Source organism: Coregonus clupeaformis, unplaced genomic scaffold, assembly GCF_020615455.1.
Source record: "Coregonus clupeaformis isolate EN_2021a unplaced genomic scaffold, ASM2061545v1 scaf0014, whole genome shotgun sequence".
Classification (NCBI taxonomy): Eukaryota; Metazoa; Chordata; class Actinopteri; order Salmoniformes; family Salmonidae; genus Coregonus; species Coregonus clupeaformis.
This window is the reverse complement of record NW_025533469.1, coordinates 580,001-586,008: the sequence shown is the minus strand read 5'-3', so window position 1 is coordinate 586,008 and position 6,008 is coordinate 580,001. Positions and strand designations below refer to the sequence as shown.

Below are 6,008 nucleotides of genomic sequence, written 5' to 3'. Positions count from 1 at the left end.
GGAATGTCCTGCGAGGCATTTCAGAGAGCCCGTATATACGAAACATCATATTTACCATTGAAGGTTTTTGCATTAATTAAAATAACTAGTATATCTTAGAAGTCATGTTGACCTCTTTTGTTCCTAATACCAGATTTGAATTGACGCGACTTTGACAGGGCGCATCAAGTGAAATTTTTTACAAGGTTTATTTTGGATAAAATTAGTTCATTGCATCCGCCATGGAGCCCAGTTTCATAATATTACCTTATGTCCCTGGTTATGAAGTAATCTCGAAACAACAGGCCTTATGTTTGGGCATTTTTCACCCTGCCAGCTCCTATTAGTTCTATTGAGCTCCGTGACACCGACTCGCCTTCAGAACGTTCTATTGCCAGTCCATTGTTCTGCGTCACAATGCCAGCTTCACTATTGTTATCAATGAGACCTGCCTGCGTTAACCCTGTAGGTTTACCTCAGGTAACTTATTATTAACAAGGTTACGGCTACTTGGTGAGCGTTAACGCTGTAGGTTTACCTCAGGTAACTTATTATTAACAAGGTTACGGCTACTTGGTGAGCGCTAACCCTGTAGGTTTACCTCAGGTAACTGATTATTAACAAGGTTACAGCTACTTGGTGAGCATTAACCCTGTAGGTTTACCTCAGGTAACTTATTATTAACAAGGTTACGGCTACTTGGTGAGCGTTAACCCTGTAGGTTTACCTCAGGTAACTTATTATTAACAAGGTTACAGCTACTTGGTGAGCGTTAACCCTGTAGGTTTACCTCAGGTAACTGATTATTACCAAGGTTACGGCTACTTGGTGAGCGTTAACCCTGTAGGTTTACCTCAGGTAACTTATTATTAACAAGGTTACTGCTACTTGGTGAGCGTTAACCCTGTAGGTTTACCTCAGGTAACTTATTATTAACAAGGTTACGGCTATTTGGTGAGCGTTAACCCTGTAGGTTTACCTCAGGTAACTGATTATTACCAAGGTTACGGCTACTTGGTGAGCGTTAACCCTGTAGGTTTACCTCAGGTAACTTATTATTAACAAGGTTACTGCTACTTGGTGAGCGTTAACCCTGTAGGTTTACCTCAGGTAACTTATTATTGACAAGGTTACGGCTATTTGGTGAGCGTTAACCCTGTAGTTTTACCTCAGGTAACTGATTATTACCAAGGTTACGGCTACTTGGTGAGCGTTAACCCTGTAGGTTTACTCAGGTAACTTATTATTAACAAGGTTACTGCTACTTGGTGAGCGTTAACCCTGTAGGTTTACCTCAGGTAACTTATTATTAACAAGGTTACGGCTATTTGGTGAGCGTTAACCCTGTAGGTTTACCTCAGGTAACTGATTATTACCAAGGTTACGGCTACTTGGTGAGCGTTAACCCTGTAGGTTTACCTCAGGTAACTTATTATTAACAAGGTTACTGCTACTTGGTGAGCGTTAACCCTGTAGGTTTACCTCAGGTAACTTATTATTAACAAGGTTACGGCTATTTGGTGAGCATTAACCCTGTAGGTTTACCTCAGGTAACTGATTATTACCAAGGTTACGGCTACTTGGTGAGCGTTAACCCTGTAGGTTTACCTCAGGTAACTTATTATTAACAAGGTTACTGCTACTTGGTGAGCGTTAACCCTGTAGGTTTACCTCATGTAACTTATATTAACAAGGTTACAGCTACTTGGTGAGCGCGTACACTGTTCACCTGAGTACATGTTGTGGTCACCAATAGTGAGGTGAGACACCGTTTATGAGGCAATGGCTGGCCGATAGCCATCAAACATTAGACATTTTCTGGTCATCGTTAACCATATTTGTTTTAAGAAAAAAGTGTACAATCTAAACAAAACGCATGCTCCTGTCCTGTTTTTCAAGATGTGGCCGATTTAAACAGCCAGAAGACATTTTTTAATTAAGAAATAACAATTTTTTTGAGGACTTGTTGTTTCTAAATGGCTGCTGGGTAATTTGATATGCATCGAAATCTTCGTTAGTAGGCATCAAATTGAGCGAATGCTGCGCAGGTTCACTGAGTTGCAAACCAAATGGGTATAATGGGGTGATTGTTGTCTAATCGGGTGGTCTAGCTAATGGATTTGTAGATCTGACGCAGTTGCTACCTCAGATTATGAGCCTAGCAAGTGTCATGAATGAGTTATGTAGGACCCACATACGGCCACAAGGAGGAGCAAGAGTGCCATAAACCCATACTGTTTTTTGCCACATAAACCCTTAACCTAACAATCAATCAAATGTATTTATAAAGCCCTTTTTACACCAGCAGATATCACAAAGTGCTATACAGAAACTCTTACCCTACTTATAACCTATTTTAGCCGTAACCCTAACCCCTAATTCTAGGGTAGGGTAGCCTAGAACACTTTTAGAAACTATTTTAGTAATAATATTATCTTAGTAAATACAATTATAGTATTAAATAGCGTTTTTATTATTTTGTTGTTATTTTATTATATGTATAATTGCAAAACAGAACACTTGATAAATAAGACATTTGTTTTATTTTTCAAATGTGGTTTGAATTGGGTGACTTATTAAACTCTGTGTGAAAGTCCAGCAATTGGCGTGGGTCAGGTTTGAGACTGATCTAATTCACTTTATTTCTCAGCTGCCTCACCAATGTCTGTATGTGAATTAATAACTTTTAATTGCTAAATATTTCCAATAGATGGCAGCATAAGACAACGAAGCATCAGTTATAGGCTACAAGCAGCAATATGATTGACATAAAATATTATGCAACCAAATACTATATGTCCCATGTTTTTCTAAGATGGTCACTCATTACTTTAGTTAGCTATATATCTCGTATTAGGCTTGTGATGCTTTTGGAAGAGCAACAAAATAGTGACTATAGCAGGTGTTGAACCCCGAGTAAATAATCACTAGTCAGATGCAGTAACCTCAACGCTAGTTTACATGCATTATAGAAAATAATCTTAATATCTGATATTGGGAGTAAATAACCTCGGAATAGAAAAGACAAGAGTGCATCTTCCAGCCCGCCAATAAATTACATCAAATCAAATCAAATGTTATTTGTCACATACACGTGTTTAGCAGATGTTATAGCGGGTGTAGCGAAATGCTTGTGCTTCTAGCTCCGACAGTGCAGTAATATCTAACAAGTAATATCTAACAATTTCACAACATATACCCAATACACACAAAACTAGTAAGGAATGGAATTTAAGAATATATACATATATGGACAAGCAATGACAGAGCGGCATGGACTAAGATACAGTAGTATATTATAGAATACAGTATATACATATTAGATGAGTAGTGCAAGATATGTAAACATTATTAAAGTGAACAGTGATTTCAATAGGCAGTAGCAGCCTCTAATGTGCTAGTGATGGCTATTTAACAGTCTGATGGCCTTGAGATAGAAGCTGTTATTCATTCTCTCAGTCCCAGCTTTGATGCACCTGTACTGACCTCGCTATTGGATGATAGCGGGGTGAACAGGCAGTGGCTCGGGTGGTTGATGAATCTGACAATGAATGTACTAGGAAAATACGTTTTTCTCGACCAGAGGTGACTAAAGTAATGTCCAGGCTTATTGCGTTAGCAGTGTGGAAAGGGACAGTAAAAAGCGTGTGCAGGAGTTTTCCTGTGAGGGGGAGTGGTGGTGTATCCAGGGAGAAAACTAAACTAACCTTCTGAAATGTCATTCATGGTCTTATGCTGCCATCTATTGGAATTATTTAACAACTGCAGTAGTACTGAATAAAGTATATATCCTTACTAAAGTAGTAATTACTCAGAATTGCAAAATATGACATTTTCTAGTTCATTTGACCACTTACAACAATAAAATAACAATTTATAGCATAGCACAATGAAACTGACATGAACCAAAAACAACATACATTATGTTAATTATAAAAAATAAATAAAAAACTATGTATTTAGATGGGTGACATTATCTGCCAAAGTAACACCTCGATCAAGCGTTCTTTTTGATTATTATTACTGTGTAAAACCTAGCAGTACTACTTATTTCTCAGAGAGTGAGACAGATATATATTATTACTGTGTAAAACCTAGCAGTACTACTTATTTCTCAGAGAGTGAGACAGATATATATTATTACTGTGTAAAACCTAGCAGTACTACTTATTTCTCTGAGAGTGAGGCAGATATATATATTATTACTGTGTAAAACCTAGCAGTACTAATTATTTCTCAGAGAGTGAGGCAGATATATATTATGACTGTGTACAACCTAGTATTACTACTTATTTCTCTGAGAGTGAGGTAGATATATATTATTACTGTGTAAAACCTAGCAGTACTACTTATTTCTCAGAGAGTGAGGCAGATGTATATATTATTACTGTGTAAAACATAGCAGTACTACTTATTTCTCTGAGAGTGAGGCAGATTTGTAGTATTTAGCAAAAAACATGATTAGAGTAGGTGAGCGACTTAATGTTTGTCTCTGTTGTGTTGAAGCCCAATCAAGCAGGAGAGACCAGCCTCCCCTGTACCCAGCTGTGTGTCCATGAAGAGTGACTGGTCTATGCATCTACCTATAGTGTTTAGAGAGAGAGACGTTTCTAGTGAACAAAGGTAAGAAGAACTCATGGGTCATGGTCAGTGAGTTAAACAACACTGTCTCTAGTCATTTCTCCTCTCCCATTTTTCCATTTATTTTGTTGTTTTCATAATCCATAGGCTAATCATTTTTTCCATTTTCATAGTCCTGAAACAATATTAAACGAACACAACATTCCCTCCCTCCCTGTGTGTGTGTGTGTGTGTGTGTGTGTGTGTGTGTGTGTGTGTGTGTGTGTGTGTGTGTGTGTGTGTGTGTGTGTGTGTGTGTGTGTGTGTGTGTGTGTGTGTGTGTGTGTGTGTGTGTGTGTACTCCCTGGATGAGGAGATGTAATCTCATGTTTTGTCCACAGAAACCAACAGGAGAGATCAGAGTCAGAGATTGTCAGTGGTCAGTCTTCCCAGAGTCATCAAACAGACCTGGCCTCCATATTCAGTGTATGTGGTCCTGTTATGTACATTTGTTTTTGTTTACCTCAAGTAAAGTTGATCTGTCAATCATTCATTCATGTGTTAATGAGAAAGCATTTAGTCTCTTGCTTAACTGATTTACTTGATTTATTTCAGTTGCTTGAAGAGAATATTATGACATTTGTGAAGAACGAGCTGAAGATGTTCAAGAGGATTCTTAGTCCAGAACTCCCAGAAGGCTTTGAGAGTCAGAAGCAGGATAAGGAAGTGGTGGATGCTGAAGATGAGAAGCAGGAGAGCAGTGCCAGAGATGGGGCTCTGAAGATCACACTGCACGTCCTGAGGAAAATGAACCAGAAGGAGCTTGCTGTCACACTGGAGAAAAGTAAGAGCTGTCTGCCTCATGTTGAATGCTGTTTTATAACATTTAAAAGCTGTAGCTAAAGTACAGCTAAAGTAGCTGTGTAACTCAGTGATATTGTAGCAGCCTTAACACTACACCAAGTGACCTCATCAAGTAGCAGCAGGGATGTGTTGTGTTACTTAATTTAGACAGAGAAGGGGAGAGAGAGAGAGAGAGAGAGAGAGAGAGAGAGAGAGAGAGAGAGAGAGAGAGAGAGAGATCATAATAATATAATCAGTCACACCAGTCTGTAATGCATTATGAAAACATATACACATTTATACAGTCAGTTAAGAGAATAAAGTATTATCATTTAAAATGTTATAACAGTCCTAGAATACTGTAGGCATTAAAACAGACGTAATATTAATATGCTCTGTGTTATTTCTAGATTCAGATGAGCGTGCTGTGATTCTTCAACGTGAACTCAAATCTAATCTAAAGAAGAAGTTTCAATGTGTATTTGAGGGGATCGCTAAACAAGGAAACCCAACACTTCTCAATAAGATCTACACAGAGCTCTACATCACAGAGGGTGGAACAGGAGAGGTCAATAATGAACATGAGCTGAGACAGATTGAGACAACAACCAGGAAACAAGCAAGAC

At 38.3% G+C, this 6,008-nt stretch overlaps 1 pseudogene; it reads left to right on the top strand.

The window, feature by feature from the left end:
• The first annotated feature begins 5,163 nt into the window (after window positions 1–5,163).
• The window catches only part of LOC123483031, a 9,925-nt pseudogene continuing 9,080 nt past the window's right edge, over window positions 5,164–6,008 (top strand).